This window comes from Pelmatolapia mariae, linkage group LG10_11 (genome assembly GCF_036321145.2).
Source record: "Pelmatolapia mariae isolate MD_Pm_ZW linkage group LG10_11, Pm_UMD_F_2, whole genome shotgun sequence".
Lineage (NCBI taxonomy): Eukaryota > Metazoa > Chordata > Actinopteri > Cichliformes > Cichlidae > Pelmatolapia > Pelmatolapia mariae.
Window position 1 is genome coordinate 33,274,338 of NC_086236.1, and position 15,124 is coordinate 33,289,461.

Below are 15,124 nucleotides of genomic sequence, written 5' to 3' on the forward strand. Positions count from 1 at the left end.
CCTGTTTCCCATCCCCTGATTCCTGGCATGTGTATTTATAGTGTGTGTTACCTCGTCCTCGTTGCTGGTTCGTCTGCGTTATTCCCCTCCGTCATTCTGTGTCTGTTCCTCCGTCTTCCTGGTCATTCTCCCTGCAATGTACCCTCGTTCGTGTTCTGGTTTTGTGTTAAGTTTTAGTTTTCCCAGTTTAGAGTGTTTTCGGTTCTGCTTCTCGCCACCCTTTCTTTTGTGTTGTACTTCACCCTTTGTAAATAAAGTTCACTCACTACTACGCAGTCTGCATCTTGGGTCCGTTACTAATCCACACACGGCCTGCCTCGGCACCCCGTGACAGATATAGCATGTTCTGACTGAGAGATTACTGAAAAAATTCAAACGTACAGCTCTGCTATCACTTCCAACATAAATGAAGACAGAAAACTAAACAGCAGTGACGTTTGTAGGGTTACTGGAGTTGGACTAGCTGGTATATAATGATGTGCTACGTGATCGCTAGCGACACAGCTATGTTAGCATAACATAAACACAGTGAAGCTGGAGGATGAACGCTAACTTTTTTTCCACTCGATAAAAGTTAATGTGAGGGTTCCCGATGGTTAGGGACAAATGCAATCGCATGGCAGGATGCTGTAAACAGACCAAACTTCAGTCAGGAGAACAACTGACATAATCCATCCACAATACGAGGTTAGTCATTAATATACTGCAACAACATGGGAATAGAGCAGCTGCAAGAGAATTCAACATTAATGAATCAATGGGAAGTGGAAGAAGCAAGAAGAATGAGTTGAGTAAAGTTTGACTTATCTGACTGTTTTGTTTCGCTTAATGCGCCTTATAATCCGGTGTGCCTTATAATCCGGTGTGCCTTATAATCCGGTGTGCCTTATGGTCCAAAAAATACAGTAATCATTTTTTTGTTAGACTGTCTAGCTAATATGTCTGTGTACAAGAAAGTTAAAAGTTAACTGTAATACACTCACAATTAAATCCATCCTCTTTACACAATAGCAGCCTTAAATTGAACAACTAAGATGGCCACAAGACAATGCATCATGTTTTATAGCCGACAGTAAGCAGCTTTTTTGTTTTGAAAATCTAAATACCTGGCCCTTTACCCTAACCCTAAAACCACATTTTGAGTCTCAAAAATACCTTTATATTTGTGAGGACCAGGATTTGGTCTTCACAAGTGACTGTTAGTCACACAGTATATTGGCTTGACAATTTTTGGTCCTCACAAAGATGTTCAAACAAGTACACACACACACACACACACACACACACACACACAGGATCAGAGATGATAAGTTTTAGAGTAAGACTGGTTGCTATGGCAACTCCAGTCACTGACAGGAGGGAGGTGGGAAACCCCCTGCTGCCAGCATGAGTCAGATTCAGAAACACAGGTAGGCTGGGAAAGCGAAAAGTACAAATCATATTGGAAAAATTCCTCCATCGTGAGTTGAAACACCTTCTGCTGGACAGACTGACCTCTTCATTGAGCATAGCATGTATGATATGTTTGATTGTTGAGAGACTGAGGTACCCTGAAATTGAAAGTTTTATTATAGTTTTCTGTGTGAGCGGCACTCTGCTCTGGGGACGTCTGGATTAAAACCATATATCCTATCACAATAAGAAAGACTGGATTTAGGATTCAGTCTATGCAGAGCCAGAGGTCCTAGTAGTGCTGGGCGATATGGAAAAAATATTTATCACGATATGAATTCTTTTATATCACGATAACGATATATATCACGATATACCACCTGACCTGTGGTCATCTGGAAAGTATGCAGTCTGTAAACAGCGAGTGGAGAGGGTGCAGTCTTTGTTTTGAGTTACCGTAAAGCATGTCGCAAATCCGGGTGCACCTAAAGCAGCACCATGTCGCAAAACCACAAGACAGAGTTTCTTTGCGAAAAATATCATTTTTTTATACTTTATTTTCTCTTGCATAAAGTTCAGAGTATGTATAGTGAGAAGACAACACTAATATATTTGCCACAGGCTATTTAACCCTTTAAGACCTACCATAGAACCAAGTCCGCCAGAGCTTATGTTTACATTTTACATGCTGTAGTGCCATTTGTGGGAGCATTTCAAGTTGCTATACATCAATACAACCGTTATAGCCCAAATTTTAATATTATGTATGCATTGAGTCCATAGAAACTACATAAATTGCAAAAAAAAGTGCAATAAACTACAAAAAAATTGAAAATCGTTTTTGTTTTGTTTTTTACATATATTTCTAGTTAGAGAAATTTAAGAGGCTTATCCCTCAAAACTGTAAATACAAAAAAGTTGCACAAAATAGTTTCCAACCACAAGAAATTTATTTTGAGTGTTTTCATAGTTTTATGTTTGAGATACACTAATTTTAATATACTACAGGAAAAATGAAAATAAATATTATAATGCAAATTTGCAAAAAAACAGCATGTGCATCAAAATAAATTATTTCCAACAGTGTAATTTGACTTCTAAGCATCCCAGAAACGATACAGAAAAGCATAAAGTCAAACATAAAAACACCAACATAGGCTTTGAAGGTAAAAAACTAAATTTTCCGCGAAAATGACGTCACTTCCGGTTTCGGCCAGGTAATGGCGGACATGCGATAGTTCGTGCTGACTTATATTCCAACTAGGAAGTGTTATGAACAGCTGATCGGATCGGCAAAGCCTGTTTCTGGAATATTATGTTTTTGTTGCTGCAAGTCTGGAATATTATTTTTTTGTTGCTTTTTATGCAATTTTTGCAAAGCTATATGTGGAAGGAAACCGTGACCTAGGGCAAGCTAATGGAATAAGATGTAAGTACAACTCCTAGGGTTTCATATGCAAAAACAATTATTGCGCTACCTTAAGTGGTTCCAGTTCTACAGGGATTTAAAAATAGTTAGGCAAAACGGAGTGTGCCTGCTCCGACCAGTTGTAAAGGGTTAATGTAGAGCTGGGCGATATAAGATTTTTTCATATCACGATATGTTTTTTTCATTTCAGGCGATAACGATATATATCACGATATAAGCCAAATTACTATATTTGTAAGATTTAAATGTGCCGTTGCTCACAAGTAAAATGTGAAATAATCAGCAGCTTGTCTTGATTTTAATATTTATTTCCCATAATAAGTTCAACAGGGTAGATGTACTTAAGGAACATGAGAATTTTTCGGATAAATAAAGGCAAATATTGCAAACTACACAAAAGGCAGCCGCTAAAGCGTTTAAGTTTCAAAATAGAACAAACAAAACAGACTACTAAATTGTCAATTCCACTTAGAAACAAAATATTAATTCTAAAAATAAATCTTAGTTTGTTTTACAGAAGAACAGACAAAATTGACTAACTTTTGTCAATATCAAATAAACTGAGAACTAAAAGGAAATTTTCAATCTCTCCTTGTTGTATAGCTTTCTGAACTTTCTGAATCCTTTATCATCCGCAACTGAAAATAGTTGTGGATGATTACTATACCTTTCTAATGTGACGTTGTTGTCCCTGGCTCTCTTTCTCTGTCTCTCCCTCCTGCTCTGTTCCTGTGCTACTGTGAGTGTACCTACCGCCCCTCCCCCCTCTTCCCAGCGCAAAGCACAAGGCTCGCGTGCGGAGTGAAGCGGAAAAAAAGTGCGAGAGAGAGGGTGAGAGAAAGAAAAAAAAAAAACCCCACGGCTCGCGATAAGGAGCCGGCTCGCGACGTTCACGTCAAAGATTCTGCTCTAAGAGCCATTTCGTTCGCGACCGACACGGCGGCTGGCTGCTTCCCAAACAACTACACATGTGCGGCTTGGCACTTGTGCTGTACGTAACAAGTCACGTGACGTGACGCTGCGGCTGTGATTGGTTCGGCTCTGCGCTACTTAATTTGGATTGGCTGTTCTTCTTTTCTTTTCTTTTTTTTAAGAGAGCAAGAGAGAGACGAGGTCTATCGCAATAGTTTAATTTTTCTATCGAGAAAAAGTTATTTCGCAATACATATCGTTATCGTTCTATCGCCCAGCTCTAGGTTAATGATATATTTTATGTAATAATTTATAAAATTAGGGTTAGAAACGATAGAAGACAAATGGCACGATAGACACTTTTCTATCGTCCACACGATATATATCGTCATATCGCCCAGCACTAGGTCCTAGCATGAAATACTCATTCATCATTAAAATCTAGAGTGAGTGATGTCATTAGTACTGCACCAGGGAGATGACAAGTAAACAACTACATTTTTCTGTGTATTAAACTGTGTTTTTTGTGATGTTTTCATAAAAGTTTGTGTGGTGTAGTTTCCACTGGAGAAACTGCTGTTCTGTCTCACATATAGAGCTTTACATAAAATGTGTTTTAACGCACTGAGACATTTAAATCATTACTGCACAGACAGACTTTAAACTACACATTTTGTTTATCTGTTTAGAAGTCCTGACTACTTTTTCTGTTTTGAACTTTAAGGGGAAAAAAACAGTCTGTCCTTGTTGGCGGGCAGATAATGTGACTGTCACTGAGAGCCAACAGTTTGTGTGTCTGTGCACTTACTGTGTTGTGTGGACTGGTCTGGGCCCTTAATTTGAGGTACATTCAGGAGGAACCCAGGATATCTTTCTGTTTTGTGGCTTAACCTAAAATCAGTAGCAGCTAAGCAGTCACACAAAGGTGTTTATTAGTTCACTAAGGTAACTCCAGGTTAACTTGGTTATTCTAGCTATGAGCTACAGTATTAAAAACACTGTATGAAAGGCTTTATGCACTTTAGTCAGCAGGGCTTACTACATTACAGTTTAACCTGTTTGAAGCCACAAAGGAAAGTCTGCAAAAATACTGACTGTGTAAGATAACAGATTTTTCAGTATCACAACCTTGGGTCATAAAGATATGAGTATCGGGACTGAAATTGGCCATCTATGTTCTGCTTTCCCAGTTCAGAGTTCCAGGGTTACTGGATACCTATCCCAGCTGTCATGGGGCAACAGGCAGAGTACACGCTGTACAGGTCACCAGTCTGTCACAGGGCTCATGACACAATATATTTGATAGTCGTAGACTCAAGTGCTGTCACAGAAGTTGGCTTCACAACGAGTCAATAAACAATAAAAGAAAAGAGAAATTAATAAACTGACAAAGAACGGTAGTTCATCAGTATCTGCAAGCACAAACCAGTCAGCTTAGTAGCGAAGGACACTCCACAGTACCCATACATACTGTTTTGAAATTTTAAAGCAATTCAGCTTGCATTTTGGCACTCCTGCAAGTAGGCAAGAACTCAGAATATGTAACAATTTGGCAGAACCCTCTGTGCCTGACCGAATACAGACTGTCTATAATTGGACTGGAAGGAGAAGTCTCACCTTCATGGGAAACTCTACCAGACACAACAGCTTTTTGCCTACACAGAGAGATTACCACAGCAATTTCCTATATATCTGATGCTCTATAATACAGCCTGATATACTATTATTATTATATTTCTGGTCAATACCATCACCCTTAGCCTACATAAAAAATAAAGCCTTTACTCTAAATGAGAACACAGATTATCAGTGTGGTCATTTCAGTTGAAGAGGTTGAGACAGTTTTAGTTTTTATTCTTTCAGCTGCAGTGGTGTTTAACAATGAGTGCAAGTAGAGAATAAATATAGAGGCAGATTTCAAAGGTAGAATAAACTGTGCACATTTGATTTATCCAAGCACAAATATTTGGCTTTTTTAAGGATCATATATTTAGATGTATAAAACAAATAAATTGTAAAATAATAAAATAAAATAATCAAGGAATGCAGCTGTGTCTAAGGATCTACATCTCCTGATAGTGGTCATGAGGTCAGTCATTTACCTGTTCCTCTTATCAAGAACTGATCCAATCTGCAACCTCAGCTGTTTTTGGGACTTGCAAAGGCCAATCCAAAAGTTCATTTATGTTACACACTTTTATTTGCACCCTTGCATCTTTTGGCCCCCATATATGGAAGCATTTTGCATGATCAGAAAATTGTGTCTTGACATGATAACTGCACTAATTAAAGGAAAGCAGGCATTTAACAACACTGTGAATAAAGCCCAGTAAACTTTTATAGAGTGATTAAGCATTTTTATTTCTTTATTTTTGTATGCATTGCAGACATTATGTGTTCACACATTAGGTGAATGTATATTATTATATGAATATGTGTGAATACTTAAAATGTAAAGAGGCTGAAAGGCCTAGAGATGCACTTCCTATTCCTAGCCACCAGATGTCATTCTGTACTGCTTGTGCTCGCACCTTTGGGCCATTAGGCAGGACAAAACCTTTGGCGGTCAAATTATCGTGTCCCTTCAATAACAGACTTCTGTGGCAGATTGCCACTGGAGTGAAATGATGGTAAAAAAAAATGTATTAGTGCTACTCCAAGTCAAAATCAAAGAAAAAACAACATAAATGCAACAAAACACTTGAGTGTTTACATCACCGGAAATCTAAGCCCTCTCCTCTGAAAGACTTCCTCTGTACACCATAATTAAAGCAGCTTTTCACTGACTTCATTGTTCCTGCTTGCAAGCAAAACAGTCATTTCCCTTTCCCTCTTCGCCGCCAGAGGACATCGTGTTGTAGCCGGGTCTTAGGTGAGCTCTTTTTCTGGAGTGGCTGATTAAACATTCAAATGTTTATGACTGTCAGTGGCTCCATGGGAAGTCCATCACTACCAGTCCATCACTACCAGTCCATCACTACCAGTCCTCTCTGCTTCTGTGTGGAGATTAGGTGTTGAATCTGTCTGGAGCCAGTGCAATACTCGCATCATTACACTGGCTGCCAGTTAGTTTTAGAATTAATTTTAAGATTTTATTATTTGTTTTTAAGGCATTGCACGGGTTAGCACCCTCATACCTTTCTGGTCTTTTAAATTTTACAAGATCACTGAGGTCTCGGATCAATTGCTCCTGGCTGTCCCGAGGTCCAGATTAAAGCACAGAGGAGATCGGGCCTTTGCTGTAACTGCTCCTAAATTGTGGAATGAACTGCCCCTTCACATCAGGACCCCCCCCAACATTGGACACTTTTAAAACCTGTCTGAAAACCCACTTTTATTCCTTGGCTTTTAAATCAGAATGTATTACTTTTATTTATCTTATTTGTCACTCAAATCTTCTAATTTTATGACTCTTTTTCTTAACTCTTATCATATCTCCTTATGTTTTTATTTCTTTAATTATCTTAATTGTACAGCACCTTGGTCAACGGTCGTTGTTTTAAATGTACTATATAAATAAATCTGACTTTGACTTTGTACACAGACCCCAGGGGCCTCTGAGAATTTGGGCAGCTGTGTTAATAAAATATTGCTTATGTTCATCACTCGTCTTAAAGACTCAAAGAATAAAGATTACCTTATTTTTTAACAGGTTGTGACTGGAAATCCTACATATTTCATTAACTTATCAACTCCTCCTGACACGGGTCAAATGTAGCAACTTGTGGTGCCACTTTGGGCTTCTTGGCACAACGACTGCATGACCTGATTTCAGCCTCCGTCTTCTGCCTTACAACAGTTTAAAACAATTATTTACACACTCCTTTATACTAATTAGTTAAAGGTGACTGTTCATTTAAATGTTTTTCTTAATTTCACCTTTATTCATGTCCTTATGATGTAAAGTACAATAAAACTGAGGTTATTGTACTCGGCCCTGAAAATCTTAGAAATATGGTATCTAAGCAGATCCTTACTCTGGATGGCATTACCTTGGCCTCCAGTAATGCTGTGAGGAACCTTGGAGTCATTTTTGACCAGGACATGTCCTTCAAGGCACATATTAAACAAATATGTAAGACTGCTTTCTTCCATTTGCGCAACATCTCTAAAATTAGAAATATCCTGTCTCAGAGTGATGCTGAAAAACTAGTTCATGCCTTCATTACTTCCAGGCTGGACTACTGTAACTCATTATTATCAGGATGTCCTAAAAACTCCCTGAAAAGTCTTCAGTTAATCCAAAATGCTGCAGCAAGAGTACTGACAGGGACTAGAAAGAGAGAGCATATTTCTCCTGTTTTGGCTTCCCTTCATTGGCTTCCTGTTAAATCCAGAATTGAATTCAAAATCCTGCTCCTCACATACAAGGTCTTAAATAATCAGGCCCCATCTTATCTTGATGACCTTGTAGTACCATATCACCCTATTAGAGCACTTCGCTCTCGCTCTGCAGGCTTACTTGTTGTTCCTAGAGTATTTAAAAGTAGAATGGGAGGGAGAGCCTTCAGTTTTCAGGCCCCTCTTCTGTGGAACCAGCTTCCAGTTTGGATTCAGGAGACAGACACTATCTCTACTTTCAAGGTTAGGCTTAAAACTTTCCTTTTTGCTAAAGCATATAGTTAGGGCTGGACCAGGTGACCCTGAATCCTCCCTTAGTTATGCTGCAATAGACGTAGGCTGCCGGGGATTCCCATGATGCATTGAGTTTTTCCTTTCCAGTCACCTTCTCACTCACTATGTGTTAATAGACCTCTCTGCATCGAATCATATCTGTTATTAATCTCTGTCTCTCGTCCACAGCATGTCTTTATCCTGTTTTCCTTCTTTCACCCCAACCGGTCGCAGCAGATGGCCGCCCCTCCCTGAGCCTGGTTCTGCCGGAGGTTTCTTCCTGTTAAAAGGGAGTTTTTCCTTCCCACTGTCGCCAAAGTGCTTGCTCATAGGGGGTCATATGATATGATTGTTGGGTTTTTCTCTGTATTTATTATTGTGCTATCTACTGTACAATATAAAGCGCCTTGAGGCGACTTTTGTTGTGATTTGGCGCTATATAAATAAAATTGAATTGAATTGAATTGAATTGAATTAAACAAAAACAGCACAGTGATTTTCAGTTATGTGCTCCACAATGCCTGTCACTGGAGATGTTTTGGGATAAGAAATTACTTGAGATTGTAGATGAGGAACCTGCGAAAATGCGCAAGGCACAGCTACGGTGGTACGCTCAGACGACAGCTCAGTGGCGAAAACGGCAATAAGGCTTGAGCCTGGTGGCCAGCGACCCCGTGGCAGGCCGAAGAAACGGTGGATGGATAGAATAAAGGAAGACATGAAGATCGTCAATGCCACCCCAGAAGACGCCCTTGATCGTGCCAAATGGAGACGGATTTGCCACAAAGTGGACCCTGCCATGCCGGATAAATGCTAGAAAGAAGAAGTAAATGAGGAACCTGCAGTCTCTCAATTCCAGGGTACTGCTCTCTTTTCGGAAGTCCTTTCTGGCAGACCTCAGTACACTCCAGCAGTCACGTGCTGCTAGATAAAAACTTGACTGTCAACATGTCATGCGTGTATATAAAAGAGAAAATATATGAACTTATCATAATAATACTTGCTACCCTACACAAGTAACATGGATTCCAGTTAACTGTGTGCATACAATTAAACTTAGCTCCCAAACTTGCGTGCAGCTACAGTAGCAGCTTGCAGCTTTTCTAAAGAGATCTGAAGGCAGTGAAGATCTTGCAGTCCTCAGAGGACATCAGTGTGTCTCAGGTTGCTCCTGACAGTGTGATAGAGGAGGAATCTGACATAGTATAACATTAAAGCTCAGTAAAGTTTTTGTGATCTTCTCGCATTTCCCTCATGATCACCAACAAATATAAATTCTTAGAAGCAAATAATTTTTTCTGTCACCTACAATGAATTTTACAATTTTGTTGTTCTATAAACATTAATATAGAATCCTAAAAGAGAGGACTTATTTTTGAGCTACAGTAACCTGATTCAACTAAGATTCAACTAATTTTTAAGTACGTTTTGATATTTATTCAAACTGTTAAACACTACTGAAGCTGCACCTGAGAGAATAAATCTGAAACTTGATAATTAATTTATAAAATACTTGATTATAATCCTTTATGTTCCACTGTGTCTTAGTGATAGAGCTGTGATATTGAGTCCACTTGCCAGTTTCAAAAAGGCTACATTTTAATATAGTAGCTCTTTCTTAGTCTTATTGACCAAAGTCTGAGGTGCATACGTTCATTCAGTCGCCGTTGATACTAAACTGTACAGTGATTCTCGTCTCTCATCTCTCTTACTGATTATATGGAGCATCTGTGTTGCTTTAACTTATTTACGTATTTTGTGTGTAACCTCTTCATATTATCTAAAACTATACTTTATTGTTCCTTTTGTGAATTAGCCATTTAGTTGCTGGTACACAAATCAGTGTGATCTGTCAGATGTTGCCAACGCCACCCTTTTCATATGAACACACTTGATCATGAAATGCTGGGTTAATTTAGCCAGTTGATAACCATCTCTGTGTGACCTTTTGTCTTCATTGCTAATGTTAGGTTGACTGAATCCAGATTACAGAAATATGCACTTGGTACACTATATTGTGAACAGAACTGACCTGTCTGCCTTCACAAGCATATGAATGAGTCACATCCCATTCTCAATGCATAGGGTTTAATATGACGTCGGTACACCCTTTGCACCTATAACAGATTTAGTTCTCTCAGAAGGTTTTCCACAGGATTTAGGACGATCTTTATGGGAATTTTTGACCATTCTTCCAGAATTGCATATGTCAGGTCAAACACTGATGTTGGACGAGAAGGTCTGGTTCGCTGTGTCCGCTCTAATTCACTCCAGAAAGAACAAAGGTGTTCTGTCAGGTTGAGATCAGGACTCTGTGCAGGCCAGTAAATGGTCCAGAATATCTTGTCCTGTCCTAAAAAACAACCCCGCACCATAATCACCCCTCCAAACTTTACACTTGACACATTGCAGTCAGACAAGTACTGTTCACCCTCAGATTGCCAGATGGTGAAGCATGATTTATCACTCCAGAGAACATGTCTCCTCTGCTCTGGAGTCCAGTTTTAGCGTTCTTTACACCACTGCATCTGATGTTTTGCATTGTGCTTGGTGATGTAAGGCTTAGATGCAGCTACTCGCTACCGCACTGGAATTCACTGAGCTCCGGATAGCAACTCATTCTTTCACAAATGTTTGTAGAAGCAGTCTGCATGCCTAGGTGCTTAATTTGGTACACCTGTTGCCATGGAAGTGATTGGAATTGGTGAGTGAATACTTCTGAAAATATATTGTATACCTTCATAATACAGAGCCCAGAAGAGGGTATCAGAATCATACAATGACTGAGAAATTTTCAGGCAATTCTCAGCAGTGTTCATGTCAAATCAACAATCCAGAGGTGGCATCCTGAAGCCTAAATTGAAGCCCAACTTGAATATTTCGGAGATTCTAAAAACATTTTGTGCCATTCAGCTTTTTTTTTTCCCTTTTCATGTCATTCTTACTGTGCTGATATCTGGATTTCTGGATATTCATTTTTATGCAGCAAGTGTGCTCGCTAAAACTGCGTCAGTGGGGACTGCGCGCTCCGTTCCCATCTATACACCGGACGAACATCAGATCACTGGGTAGTAAAATGAAGTAACTTCAGCTCGTACTCTAAAAACTAGGATCTTTGCGGAGTCCTACTTTTTAGAGTAGTAGAGTTTTGGAAGTTGTTTCCACAAACTCTTAGGTTTTCAAACTGTTCCAACATCTCCCTCTGTATAACAAGCCGTGGGTGACTAAAGACACAAAAGTCCTCCTCAACAACGGGAAGACGATCTTCAGAACGGGTAATAGAGAGGAGGTGAGAATGGTTCAGGTATTATCGGGTCCCCTTCAGTTTGCTTACCAGCGTCGCCTTAGTTTCAAGTTTCAAATTTCAAGTTTTATTGTCATGTACAGATAAACAGTGTAGCCACATTTACCCATAATGAAATTCTTTGGCTCGTGCTCCTCAGCTTTACATGAGCATATAGAAAGTGTGCAGTTAGATTAAGAAGAAATTAACAGAAAATATCAGTAATAATAATGATAAAGAGGAAAAAAAGAGAAAAAAAGTATTAAATATTTACAGAATTTAAGACAAGTTGGTATTTACAGTTTGTGCAAGAGTATTTACAGGTTGTGTAAAACTTGTGCAATGAGCATTTAAGTGGCATTAGTTGAAGTGACAGTGTGTAGAGTCCTGTCATTTTAGTGAGTGTGTAATGATGTGTATAGAATGTCAGCAGTTCAAAAGCCTGATGGCTTGTGGGTTAAAACTGTCTCTGTGTCTGGTAGTGCGGGTCTGAATGCTCCTGAACCACCTGCCGGACGGCAGGAGAGTGAAAAGTCTGTGGCTGGGATCAGAGAGGATCCGCTGCATCTTCCTCATGCAGCGCTGTCTATAGAGATCCTGCATGGCTGCCAGTTCAGTCCTGGTGATGCGCTGAGCAGAGGACACCGAGCGATGGCAGCCATCCTCACACGCCATCTTAAAAAATAAAAATAAAAAAAAAGAGCTGAGGATGCCATCATCTACCTACTTGATCATGTGGCTGTCCATCTGACTCATGTTTTTTTGTGAGTGCCATTTTTTCCCCCCACTGCATTCAGTACCATCAGACTGACCCTCCTAGGTAATAAGCTGACAGCGATGCAGGTGGATGCCTCTCTCATGTCCTGGATTGTTGATTACTTGGCAGGATAACATAAAATAGAGAGGTGCAGGACTCACCGCCGTGCCACAAAGATTGTGTCGTGACATCAAAATCAGCATGCGACACAAGCGACCCTGTGAACATAATTGCACTGCTTTATGCTGCTTTAAATGATGCCTATCACGCTGATCCCCGTGCAGCTCTTGGACCTACAGACAGAAATAAAAAATTTCTAGGCCTCAGGTTAAAGTGATGAAGAAGGAGTCCCAGGAGGAATTACAAGCCTGCTTCCACTGCACAGATTGGATGTCATGGTGATGCTGTGGCACACAGGATGAGGACCCAAACGCAGGACTCACAGACACAGAGGGATGAACTTAAGGAGGCAGCTTTATTGCTGTGCAGACAGTCAGTAGATAAACTCACAAAGACTAAACCAAAGTAGAAACTAAGAACTTAAAGACTAGGAAAACTAGAAACAGAAACACTAGGAAACAAGGAGCACAGAGCTTGGAGCGATGGAAATCAGAAACACGGAGAACTTCACACAACACATGAAGGTATATGAAGGTACGACACGACAACAGACAGAGGAAAACACGACTGGCAACTGACAACCTTAATATCTTCTGCTGCAGATTTGAAAAATGACCATCATACCACCCTCACCTCACACCCACACAAAACGACTACCTGCACCCCTTCCCCCCCCCCCCCCCTCTCTTTGTGCGCATACCATAACTAACGCCTAGTGAGACAACAGGTGGTGTGCAGAGCCTAAATATCAGAAATGCACTCCACTTTTCATAGATTTATCAAACGCATTTGATTCCTTAGATGATGTTGTTTTATTAGAAAAATGACTCTGAGGAACCTGCTGATGCTGATGAGCCTCTGTTTAACATCCAGTACATCTAAATGACCTGGAACGATATTTTCTGCTGATTAACAGTCAGCAGTGATATTAGCCGTAATCCTGTGGATTCTCTTGTGTCTGAGTGATAGAATTTTTTCCAGTTTTGCTGAAAAGCACCTAAAGAACACAAACATTCATGCAGTTCTTGTGATACTTTAAAAGAGACCACTGAGTCCACAGATCTCAGGCTCAAAGGGAGAGAGTTCCAGAGTCTGGGGGCCACAGTTCCAAAATCTCTGTCACCTTTCGTTTTCAGCCTCGCGTGCTGGACAACCAGCAAGCCCTGATCACATGACCTCAGGGATCTGTTGGGGATGCATGAATGGAAAAGATCTCTGATATATGTCGGTGCTTGTCCATGCAGAGCCCTGAATGTCAATGTCATAATCTTAAAGTGGATTTAATGGAGAGCCAGTCCAGCTGGATCAGCAGGGGTGTAACATGAGAGTACTTGGAAGACTTGGTCAGAAGCCTTGCAGCAACATTCTGAACACCCTGCAGACGTTCCAAGGAGGCCTTACATAAACAATTTAACAAAGAATTACAATAGTCTAAATAAGATGAAATAAATGCATGTATGGGAATTTCCAGTTCAGAGCGTGACACAATGGGACTCAGCTTAGCAATGTTTCTTAAATGATAAGGACAGGCGCGAACCAGAGATTTAACATGAGTCAGAGCTGAGTCAAAAGTTACTCCAAGATTCCTAGTAAAGGATTTGGCAAATGTAGGAGGAGGACCAGAATTTTCCATAACCTTGGGCACAAATTTATCAGGAGCACAAACATGGACTTTGGTTTTCTCCTCATTAAGTTGAAGAAAGTTATCAGCCATCCAATGGCGTCTATGCACCTATGCAAAATCTGTAGCTTGAAAACATCTTGGGGCTTAAAAGAGATATACAACTGAATATCATCTGGATAGCAGTGATAACAAATATGCTTAAAAGTGCTCAGAAGGTGCTGAAGAGGGGGTAAATACAACAAAAACAATAAAGGTCCCAAAACGGAACCTTGTGGCACACCATAGGAGTAGAAGGGGACCTGTACTTAGAAGTAGCCACAGAAAAGGATCATTCGCACAAATAAGATGCGAACCAATCCACAGCAGACCCAGATATACCCACCCAGTGTCTCAGCCCATCTAGCAAAATGTGATGGTCAACGGTATCAAAGGCACAGGTCAGCTCCAACATCAGCAAAACAGAGCATTCTCCTGCATCACATCTCATCAAGATGTCACTGGAGACTCTAAGAAGTGCAGTTTCAGTAGAGTGAGCTCCACAAAAGCCAGACTGGAATTTATCCAGAATGCTGCAGCTATCAGCTGCTTAGCCATGAGTAGCCTTTCAGTGCTTCAAAGATACCTCAGCCGCAAGAACCAAAACAAAATTGGACTGTTTTGGTTCCTGGGTGTGTGGTTTATGCAGCTGCAGTGCAGCCGTGGTTAGAAGTGTTAGTAGTACTGCAGGACTTTACAGCTCTAGTCCAACTCTGACTCATCTGAAGATGAGAGCGGAGAGGAGATGCTGACTCTTCCCTCACCATATTTTGGTCATCCCACAAAGACTGCGACACTCTGCCATGTCCAGCAGTTAGAGGCTTGATTCTAGGAACTACACACTATGCCACCAGCTTCTGACAGATGAAATCCTGCAGCAAATAATGCAAGATCTGGACACAGAGGAACTCAGGCTCATGTGGGAGTGTTCATTTTGCACGAACCGAAAGAGCAGAG